Source organism: Macrobrachium rosenbergii, chromosome 12, assembly GCF_040412425.1.
Source record: "Macrobrachium rosenbergii isolate ZJJX-2024 chromosome 12, ASM4041242v1, whole genome shotgun sequence".
NCBI classification, from domain to species: domain Eukaryota; kingdom Metazoa; phylum Arthropoda; class Malacostraca; order Decapoda; family Palaemonidae; genus Macrobrachium; species Macrobrachium rosenbergii.
In genome coordinates, this window is record NC_089752.1 from 28,463,884 (window position 1) to 28,476,383 (window position 12,500).

At 38.0% G+C, this 12,500-nt stretch overlaps 1 protein-coding gene across 2 annotated transcripts in view; it reads left to right on the plus strand.

Moving 5' to 3' along the window:
- Positions 1–12,500, plus strand: part of LOC136844471 (immunoglobulin superfamily member 10-like) — an 809,371-nt gene that overhangs the window by 311,654 nt on the left and 485,217 nt on the right. The window lies entirely within an intron of this gene.

Consider the following 12,500-nt stretch of genomic DNA (forward strand, 5'->3'; position numbering starts at 1 on the left):
ATACATACATACATACATATATATATAATATATATATATATATATATATATATATATATATATATATATATGTGTGTGTGTGTGTGTGTGTGTGTGTGTGTGTGTGTGTTGTGTCTGTGTATACACACACACACACACTTGTGTGTATGTATGTATGTATGCATTAAGCAGTTAACAACTAGGAATGTTTGAACATTTATGATAATTGTAGACGAGCAAGGAATTCCTTGCATACGTGCATAGTATTATATATATACAGGTATATATATATATATATATATATATATATATATATATATATATATATATATATATATATATATATATATATATATATATATATACATATATATGTATATATGTATGTATGTATGTTTGTATATATAGATATATATACGTATGTAATATAATTTGTTCCATTATGTGGAATTTCTCCCTCCCACTTCAGCTCCTGCGCTACGTGAACCCGTACGTAATATAGCATAAAAACATTAATAATAATAATCTAGCAATGCATTAACTCCGAATCGCGTCATTTTTCGGGTATGGGACGAGAGAGATGATGCATCGCCGTATCCTGACCCATCCGGCACTCCATGTACTTTTGTCTTGCGTGATGACTGCAACAGTGAGCGCCCATAGCACCGGGGAGCGTCACATGATATGAATCCTGGTGCGACCGACGTGACGGGTAACTTGTTTCAGTGAACGTCATTCACCCATCCGACTGATTGTGGGGCTTGTGCGTTTCATTTGTGAATGTGCTTTAGGGCGTCGATGGAATCGTCTGCTTTTGCTTATTTTAAAGCTATGACTGCTGACAGGTTCAAGTTGAGATCTTTTAAACTTGAGATTTTCTCGTGATGTGATATTTGCAACTCTTTATTTTCATTTTTTTTATTCCCGCCGTTTGCCGTTCGGCTGAACTTAGTAATCGACATACCTGTATGTCCGTCTATCCTGTTATGTTAAGGTTTTCTGAAGCACTCTAAATCATTATATATTTTAAAGTACTGACTTAACCATTCGAGTGTGTCATCCATGTATGACGGGTTTACATGATGGATCCAAGAGGTCAAAGGTTATGTAAAGAGGTCAGAGGTTATACAGTAAATTCAATCTTGGTCAGCTTTTAAACTACACGAGGTGAAGTCATCACATATGTAATGCAAAATCCACCCTTGAAACCGATGTGCAGCGTGAGATCAGTGTCAAGGTCAAGGTCATACATGTAGGTCAATGGCCATATACTAATTCAACCTTGGCCAGTTTCTAAACCATACGAGGTTAACTTTATTTGGCATATATACGCCATTAACGAGGCTGGTAGGTAGAGTGGTGTTAAAGTCAAAGTCAGTCTCAAAGGGCAAAGGTCAAATAGGAATTTGCCACTTGCATGGACAATGGTTTCACAAAAACGTCATGTTAAAAAGTGCAAGTCGGTTGTTGCTTATCGCAGGCCTTTTTTTGTTTTGTTTTTCAAAATAAAGTCTCTGTTAGGCATATGTAGTGGTGTATTTATGATTTTAAGTGTATGACATAAAGGACTGCCATTTATACGACGCTCAGTGTATTGTATGATATCCAGCGCTATATCAATATAAACAGTATTGTTTGTATGTTTATAGCAAAATATAATGTACAAAATAATACAAGTGCATCTCATAACATTACTAAGTAGCGTATATAATCACCATCATCAGACTAATAATGCAGTAATGCTTACGTCTCTCTACGAACCTGTGTATATATATATATATATATATATATATATATATATATATATATATATATATATATATATATATATATGTGTGTGTGTGTGTGTGTGTGTGTGTGTGTGTTCATAACCTATTAATGTCCTTGGGAAATCCATCCCTCAGACAAGCATAATGTAAGCGACCCAAGATCGAATCGGACGTCCCCCAATCTCACACAACCATTTGTCCCAAGCGATTAAGTGATTTGTTGGTCACTTGGAGGATTGCATAGCTGTCCAGTAATTTGATGAAGCCTGAAGTCTTGGACTAAACATTTTGTTGTATTTCTTAAAGGCTGAGGGGAATGAAATGGACACTCCCTATTCTAGCCCAGGCCTGTTGAAATAAGGAATAGCAGAGGGAATATTAAGGACAGAAGAGGATTAGGTTCAAGGAAAACTTGTTATGTTAATATGTTTATTTGATTATTTTTTGTTCTTTAATTTTCTTTTAACTTGAACGATGAATAATTCATGATCCGAATGACAGGTTTTCTCATTCTTGGTGGTTTTTGTAACTTTCCCTGAGTCAGTCTGTCTGTCTGTTTGCTGTCAAATAAGTAATAACAAACAATAACCATAACATTATATCTGTTTATAAAAAAACAATAATAATTTCAACTTTACTCGACATATAATTTTGAATCACTTTATTAGTGTTATCCACATAAAGGTAATAGTGTACGTGTCTGCTCATAATATGGAGGATAATTATCAAGCTTTATTATCGCGTCTTATTAGGTGTACTATAAAAAAATAGAAACAGGTGGTTGCACCAGGAAATGTTAAATTCCCTAGGCTTACTTTTCCTTCCGTCATGTGTCTTTTGTACTTTCCTGGGGAGCAAATTAGCCGAGATTCATGCGTGGTAGTTGGAATTGATCAGTTTTACATTGCTAGAGTATAAGATTTCACCAGCGGGCTCGATTTAGCAATGGTTACTTGAGACGTATCTCTTCCGTGAGACCACTGTACTCTCTTATCTGGTGTAAGTCTGTACTTCAAGCTGGTAAGGGGATGACTCCAAAGACCAGAGGTTTAAAATGGCGAATGTTCACGCACTCAAGCTAGACGCTTCTGTTTCATATAAGAAAGAGGCATTGCTCAATCTAGAAATATCTATTGAGTATACAGGCGAAGGGTTGCCGGCTGTGGACTGACCCAGACGCTTTCCAAAAATTGCCCTGTTTATGTAAGCAAAGGACTGTCTCGTTGCTTTTTGAAATCCTTGATTGCTGGCTGTGTAGACGAGGAAGTTGACTGCATATTGGACCCAGTAGACCATGTAGATGCAGATACCTATTGATACATCGCTGGAATAAATTCCACCTTTGGCTAGGACGTAGATGTTGTAGACACAGACTGATAAGACGCTGCACAGAAATAGAATGAACAAAAACAGTAACAGTGCTGAAGATCTGAGAAGTTTTCTGAGTCTCAGCTATACAAAGCCCTCTGACCTGAAAATAAATGGGAGTGATCAGTTATAGATATAAGTATATAATAACCCCTGTTTCATAATTAAGTATCAACATTCTTGAGTGGATAAAAAGCATATATGCAACTCTGCTCATATTAGACATTAAAAGGTAATAGGTATTTATTATTGTACATTTTATAATTGAAAACATTTTAACCTAAATGGAAATGGTGCCCTCTGTTGAAGAATAGCCGTGGGGTTGGTGTCCGGTCATAGACTTATCCGCCTTGGATCTCTACCTACAGCAGTCATCCTTCTCCATGGAGACACTGCAGTTCATCCGGGGCTCCATGAGGGGCAAGGATTATATGGTATCCATAGATCTACAGGATTCCTGCCTGCACATCCCCATCCATGAGATGTCCAGGAAGTTCCTGAGGTTTGTCTCCCAGGGGGTTAGTCTACCAGTTCAAGGTCCCTCGCTTTGGACCGGCAACAGTGCCGCAAGTCTTCTCCTGAGTGTTCCAGTCAGTCTTGGTGGGTGCAAACCAAGGGGGATAAGTCTTCTAAGATACCTGGATGACTGGCTGATCTTATCATCCTCAGTCATGGAAGTGGAATGCCACAGGGACCAGGTCCTGCCTTTTTGCAAGGACCTGGGTGTGGTTGTAAATTTACCCAAGTCAGACCTCTCCCCAAAGCAGACCATCAAGTACCTGGGGATGGGGATTGACACCATGGTGGGGAGGCGTTTCCATCAAACAGGAGGTTTGCCAACCTGATGAGGATACCAGAGCTGTTCCTCTCCTCGACCTAGCAAACAGTGAAACATGTGCAGGTCATGATTGGGCACCATGTCTCCCTAGAAAAATTAGTTCCTAGGGGGAGAGCCCACATACTTCAGATTCCTGTAGTGGTAGCGGAAAACAACCTGGAGGAAGGCACAAGAACCTCTTTTGCAGCCAATTGAGACGATGGCCAGGGTCAGAGAGGACTTGCGGTGGTGAAGAGATTCCACGAACCACCTGCCGGTAATGGTATTCTCAGACAAAGCTCAAAAGGGATAGGGCACAAATCTGAATGGAGAGTACATTTCAGGGACATGGGGACCCACAGAGAGGGAGGAGCATATCAACCTGTTGGTGATGTGAGCAGTCTGGCTGGTGCTGCAACACTTCCAGAAGAATCTAGGGGACAAGTCGGTAGTTGCCAGGAGCAACAGCACCACAGGGGTCACCTACATAACACACAAGGTGGCACCATATCCCCAGAGTTGAACAACCTGGTGGTGAAGATTTTCGAGTGGTCAGTGTCCAAGAGCAAAGATCTAACCACTAGATGCATCCCAGGAAAGAAGAAATCATCACAGACCAGCTAGTCAGGGTGGATCAGTTAGTAGACACTGAGTGGTCCTTACACCAAAGGTTGGAACTGTGGCAGGGACCAGTGATCAACCTCTTTGCTATGGTGAGGAATGCCAGGCTCCCCTTGTATTGCTCCCCAGTCCACAACTAGAGGGCAGTGCTGCAGGATGCCTTCCAACATCCATGGGACAACATGGACATGTCTGCTTTCCCTCCGTACACTTTCTCTCTATTCAGTCAGTCGAGGAAGGTCATCAACAAGTTCTTTGTCTTCCAGTACTCAGTATGACGTTAGTGACGCCCCTTTGGCCGCAGGTGGAGTGGTATTCAGACCTACTCAACCTCCTAGTAGACATCCCAAGACAGATTCCTGAAGCCCCCAACCTTCTGGTTCAGGAGCACATCAATAGGTACCTCCAAGTAGTTGGCTCCCTCCAGCTTTATGTTTGGAGGCTATCCAGTAACTTTTGCAAGAGAGAGGCTTTCAGAATGGTTAGCTAGAACAATTGCTGACATTCTATGGCCCTCGTCTGCCAGAGTGTACCATGGAAAATGGATGGTCTTCTGCAATTAGTGCTGTTAGAGGGACTACAGTCCACTCAAGACCACCGTGAGGAATATAGCAGACTACCTGGTGGATCTGAGGGAGGAGAAAAACCTTTCCATCACAGCAGTGAAAGGCTTACAGAGCTGCCCTATCCCATGTTTTCAGGCCTAGAAGGATAGACCTCTCGAATGCCTGAGAAATGTCTGCCTTCAAGAACTACGAGGAGAGATGACCCCAAGAAAGTTAAGGTCACCTGAGTGGGATGTGACCAGTGGCCTTTCTTTCCTGAGGAAAGCCTCATTTGAACCTCTCAAGAAGGCATAGCATAGATATCTGACAAGGAAGACAAACTTCCCCCCTCGCCCTGGCATCAGCCAATAGGGTGGGGAACTTCGTGCTTGTCGTACAACATCTTGTATACAATGGTGTGGTCCTCCATATTGCTGGAATACATCTTGGACTTTATAGCCAAGACCCAAGTCCCCACAGTGCCAGACCTGAAATTCGAACATTTCTTCATTCCCTTGTTAAAAACTTTCATAGTGGGGAGATAAGGACAAGATGTTTCTGTGTCAAGTCAGAGCCCTGAGACAGTACCTGAAAAGGATGGCTCTGCACAGACCATCCTGCAAAAGGCTCTTCATAAATACTGGGCATGAGAACACCATCTCCTTCTGGCTGAGGGAAGTCATATTAGAGCATATTCTGCAGTACAAGCCAATGTACTCCACCCCATAAAGAATTAAAGCCTATGACCTAAGGGATATAGGTTCTTCAGTGGTATACAAAAAGAACCCTTCCATCCAGCAGTTCCTGAAGGCCAGAATATGGAAGAGACAGTCAACATTCACGTCTTTCTGATTACTGGATTTGGCCCACAAGCCCCTCGACACTTTCATCCTAGGCCCAGCAGTAGCAGACCAGTAGGTAGTATAACGGTAGCAAACCCTTAAGGGTAGGTTCTGCCAACATGATCACCCGTCGTCATCATCATCATCAGCATCATCTCCAAGAAGGTTTGGTGAGTACAGGTGGGGTTGACCCCAGTTAATTTTTTCTTCGATGGTGACCTGATTCCTAGAGGTAACTTGGGAAGTATTGGTAGAGTGGCACTGGCAATCCAGGGCACATATAATACCTTCCACTCTGGATAGATTGGTTGACCCACCTATTGGTGAGACTCCATCTCTGAAAGCATAGGTTTGTATTCCCATTAGAAATACCATATTCAGAGTAGTTTGTACTTTTCCTAGGATACAAACTTATGCTTTCATAGGGTAGTTTCTACCTCCCCTCGTATAGCCAGTCTCTCCCCGTCATGGAGTTGAGCTGTGCCACAAATGGACTGATTCACGAAATGGGAGAGTTACCCACAGGTCAGGTAACAGGTAAGCTTACTTGTTAGGTATTTGTTTTTTATTTTCAAGCCAGAAGAGAGCCGCAGCGTGCTTTACGCTGCGTACTCTCCATCTATGAAAGTGTAGGTTTGTGTCCTAGGAAAAATACAATTTACTTTGAATTTGGTATTTTTAATATTCACGCAATGTGACGCCAAGTTAATAGCATTTAAAACCAGTCAATCATTATTAATCAGTTCTCGTTTCTTTCAGACCATATTAAGGTATTTGCATATGCTTGCCAAGTCCTTTTGTCCTTTGCCCCCAAAAACATAGTATTGTGGTGGGACTAGTGTACACGTTCTGTCAAAATTGACGGTAATATTTAAGTAATTTTATAGTTGTAATTCTTTATTATACACATGAAGAAAATGCTCTGCATTAATTGCTTAAGATATTGCAATAGTTAAAACATTTTTCTTAAGACTTTCTTTTGTAACATGGAAATATATATATATATATATATATATATATATATATATATATATATATATATATATATATATATATATATATATATATATATATATATATATATATATATATATATATATATATATATATATATATATGTATATATATATATATATATATATATATATATATATATATATATATATATATATATATATATATATATATATATATATATATATATATATATATATATATATATATATATATATATATATATAATTCAAATTTCCCTGGGGTTATGTGATTTCTAGATATTTTTACAGGCCGGCAACGGAAACTTTATTTATTTGGCCTTGGAGTTCTGACTTATGTAAAGGGAAATCGTAAAAAAACAAAGAACAAGGGATGATTTTAGGAGCGGAAGTCTCTACTTCGTAAGGAAATGTTACGTAAACACTTGGGATAAATGAAAAATTATATTTACAAAAGAAAGGCATTGGAAGGGAAAATGGGTAATTGAATTGTTAAAGGGCTTGCAATGCCTGAAGATCCTCCAACTGGAGTCTGGAGTAAGGGCAAGGCACAGTCCAAGATGAGTCCACTGCGAATAGGTCCCTCGGCAAGAGAGATTTACACATTACACGCCAGTAAAGGAAAATATAACACAGAATATGACTCGAGTCTGCACTGAGGATGCCAAGGACTCAAGGAATAACTGAACACTTTACACTGGAACACGAAACACTGCAAAAGGCACTGAACAAATGACACAAGGGTGAGAAACAATACTGGCACTCGGTAACACTTCAAAAGGGCAAACAATCGGGACTGAAATGTCTTTACTCGCACTTTACCTTAGGGGAAGTGGGTCTTTGGCGAAGGATGACGAGGGACAATCACACATGTGACATCGTACTCAGGTTCCTGGGTAGGTCCATTCGAGGATGATGGTAGTGCTGGGTTCACGTCAGGAGTCTGGTGTGGACATCTGGGTGGAAGGGTGGAGGGTGACCTCTCAGCATCTTGTATCACTCGCCTGCGTGTATGGCTAACTGCAAAGATGTCTCTGTCCAAGGCCCTTTTAAGGCCGCTGTCGAGAGTAGGGGCCCTGATGTCAGGCCCGTGTGGTGACCGTACCCAAGATGTGTCATCTTCCAGGTGTCTTGACCATCTGCTTGCATCTCCCCAGGTGTCCTGTGGAAAGACAATCCAGCCGACTCAATCTGCCTTTAGAAGTGTTGTTTTAAGCAGCTTAGTTGGGCTAAGCTGCTTAAGGGAGTGGTACCCAGCCTCTCATCTTTGCTTCTTTCGACTGTGCCACCTAAAGGTCTGTTTCAGGTAAAGAAAGGGACAGATCGAAATGTTGATAACTTTGTTTTGATATCTAGATCAACTGGGATCGGGTATGCAGCGATGCTTCTACTTTCAACAAACTAAGTGCAAATTAAGGGTCGTCTGTGCAGCGACTTCTTGTATTATAATATAATTATATATATATATATATATATATATATATATATATATATATATATATATATATATATATATATATATATATTTGGGCTTAGATAGTGTTTACTATAATGCGATATCACGTAATTATGTTTAAAATCTTTGCACTGATTCAATTTCAGTCTTCGTCACTGTAATATCAGATGAATGGTTGTCCTAAATATATTCTTTTTTTATGAAAATTGTTGGCCTATTTGGAATCTTATTCCTGTCCGTATTTGCCCTTTGAATAGATAAAATCTAATTAAAGATCATAATGGGTGGTAGTATTTATTGATGATCACATTTATTGGAAAGCCAATAATATCGGACTTTCAAATTCAGATTGATACAGTGTAACCCACGCTGATGACGAGATGGATATTTAAATGAGATACAGAGACGAGTCACTTATTCATAATTACGGTTTTATTCGTCGCATGAGCGAGATGAAATCATTTTCTTGTCAGCTGCGAAATGACAACATCATCAACATAAAACAACCCGTCACATTTAATGGTTAATTTCGAACATTTTGAAATTGTCGTGGAGGAGCGACATGTAATTTATGCAAATGCATGTTGTTGATTTATTTTCATATTTACCTGTTATTTTCAATCGTAATTTACTACACTTCTCCGATACTGGATCGTATTCACTTAATTTCATTTTGCAGGAGCAAGATGGTCATGATATTTTGGCCTGTTCCAGGTGTAGACAACAACAACAGCAACAACAATAATAATAATAATAATAATAATAATAATAATAATAATAATAATAATAATAATAATAATAATAATATCTGAGCAGTATTAAGTCAGATTAATCATCTGAATGCTACTTGCCTTTCTAATAATAATAATAATAATAATAATAATAATAATAATAATAATAATAATTATTATTATTATTATTATTATTATTATTATTATTAACTGTGCTTTTGGTGATATGCTCCTTAACATGGCGTCATGAAGCTCTAGGAAAGGTTACGATAACGTTAGGGTCAAGAGATATTAATATTTTATTGCAGGTTGTAAAACTGCAAGAGCCCGGTGCAGATGAGCAGATTTAATACCAGTGTTAATAACAACTCTATTAGTAGCTGAGGTAATGGTAGTATATTGGTAATAACAGCAATGTATGTACCGGTATTATTGATGCTGTCGTGCTCGTGACCATCAGCGTTCCCATAATTATTAATAATATATTTAGTAATAAGTTGCCCTAGGGAAATTCAAATCAGCAGTCACTGCAACAATTATTTTTCAACTCAAGGTACAAGTGTGAACCCTTGTGTTAAGAAAGCATGTAAAGTTGTAGTTAATTCATATACCTACAAAGAAACATCACAAAAAGTGCGTCAGTTACCCGAACATAAAGTATACGTTGCCTGTTTACCACATAGGTTTATACTTATAGTATATTAACGCCTTTTTTCACACAGAGCATCCACTTTATGTGTTTGTATCTTACTTTTTCTAAAGACGTAAATTGTTGAATCTATTAGTTTGTCTATCCTTTCCCATTCTCCGGACATACTAACAAATTTTGAAGTTTCTCTGATCTACCTTTTGACCACATCTTAAATCTAACCCTAATATTTCTCATTATCTTAAGTCCTTTGTACCATCAATTATTTCTTGGATTTCCATATCTATTTCTTTCACTCGCATTCAGTAGCTACACCTCTAAACAATTCGACATTATCCTTTATTGTTCATCGTCTTCCGTTCTTATTGTACCTGCTTAATGATCCACCACTTCACCATCATCCGTAGCATTCACTCTCAAACATCTGCATGCGACAACCACTTTCGTTCCTTGAATATCCTTCCTAACATTCGCCACCACATTTTGAAAGCTTCCACTTGCCATCGTGAATTTACTCTTGCTGCCATTCAGACTTTCATAGTGCTTTACAAGTTCTCTGTAATATTAGGTATCAACACTGCCGTCTACGAAACACAACTATTCTTACTATTATTATTATTTTTATTTCTTAAATACTTACAAGCCGAATTCACGCAGTCTTTTCGTGTTCCTCCAACGTTTGTAAATGAGCCCAAAGCATCCACCATCATAAGCAAGCAAGGCAGGATCGATTCAACAGTGAAGAAGTATCTCATAGTGTGGTTGGCGTTGTTGCATCGGAAAGTGACGTTGTTGTAATGACAATGTCCCTGGAAAGAGAGAAACTGTCTATAGTGCTCGTTAAAGGGTAATACGAGAGAGAGAGGGCGATGGGATACAGTATCCGCTAAAAGGAAGATTCGACAGAAAACGGCACGTTAAATTCCTTTGGGTCTTGAATACATGAATCAGGGAAGAAAAGGGACGTTTATTACATGTAGTACCCCTGAAAATATCATTTAAAAGATAAAAGGCATATTCACTCCATACAGTGTCCTTGGAAACATTCCAAGGGCAGATGTGTTTCAGTCACATGCAGTGTTGCCGAAAAGATCATTTGAAAATGAAAAGGTATAATAATCACATGATGCCCTTCAACATATAATTTGAAAGGAGAAGGAAAATGAATTCCATACAGCTGTCATGAAAAAATAATTGAAGAAAGAAAAGGCATTTCAATCTCATAGTGTCACTGTAAAGGTAATTTGAAAGTTAAATGGCCTATTAATTTAATATAATTTCTTTGCAAAGATAATTTTGTAAGGGTAAGTCTTGTTAATTGGGTGGTATCCCTGATAAGAGAATTAAAAAGAAAAAAACATAATAACTGGTTAGTTTCCCGGAATGATAATTTTGAAGGCCTAATACCTATTAACTGGAATTAAATTCATGAAAAGATAATTTGAAAAGGAAAAAGTCTGTACATGGCTTATTCCCATCGAAAAAGATTGAATAGATAGAAGGCTTTACATCATATTTAGGTTCTTGAAATTGTGTTTAGACAGAACAAATGCATATTAATTTCATCAAATGCCCCTTAAAGTGGAATTTAAACCGTAGAATGTATTTTTTATCTATTTTATTGCTGTGATGACCGCATAAAGACAAGCAGAAAAGATGAGTAGAAAAGGATTAAAATCAGAACATATATATATATATATATATATATATATATATATATATATATATATGTATATATATAATGTATGTATATGTTACACAATCGAGAGTAAATCTCATTGCTTACCTTTTGCTGTAAAGTCGAGAAGTCCCATCTATTTGTAGCTTGATAGTGACTGCATCAAAAAGGCTACTGGCAACGTACATCTGTACACACACACAAGAATTCTCTCTTTCTCTCTCTCTCTCTCTCTCTCTCTCTCTCTCTCTCTCTCTCTCTCTCTCTCTCTCTGCGGTCTTCATAATAATCTAACATAACTGGATAGCAAGAAACAAGAGATGAAATAAGATGGAATACTAATGTTCACCACCAAATGATCGAACATATTACAGTCCATCACATTCAACTAATTATTCTCTTTAAAGAGTTTTCCCACAATAGGTTAAAATATGTCAAACTCCAGTACATTCCCAATCGGTACATCTTAACCTTTCCCTCAGCGAAACATCTGAAGAAGTCAAATAAAACCATTATTAAACAAATACATAAAAATAAAGATATGGGAATTCCTCCCATGTTACTTATAAAGTACACACAATGTAGAAAATGCTTGACATAAGTGATATATATGTTAAATGAAAAGAACAATTTACAGTTTGGGAAATCTAAAATGTTTCCTACCTCCAAATAGCGATGTTCACAGTCTTAATTGATAGGTCTCGAACCACAGAGTCTTCACCGAAGACCTCTATTAATATTCGGTGTTGATCTTTGAATGACAATTTGTTTGATAACTAATCCCTTCACACCCTGGGGCTCCGCCCAAAAAAAACACACATGAACAAATTTACCAGAACCTGGACATTTCCGGCAAACGAACTCACAAAGTCTTGTCGCTAGGCAGGGATGTTCTCATGTCTCAAGAATATCTGACGTACTTAACACATATACAGTTTCTCTAATCAGGATGCGTGCCAGACAACAGCCAAACATTTTCTCAAGGTTCTTTAAAATGCCTTTGTCCACACTTATTAATCAAACATCTACTATATATTGTAAGTCATAAAA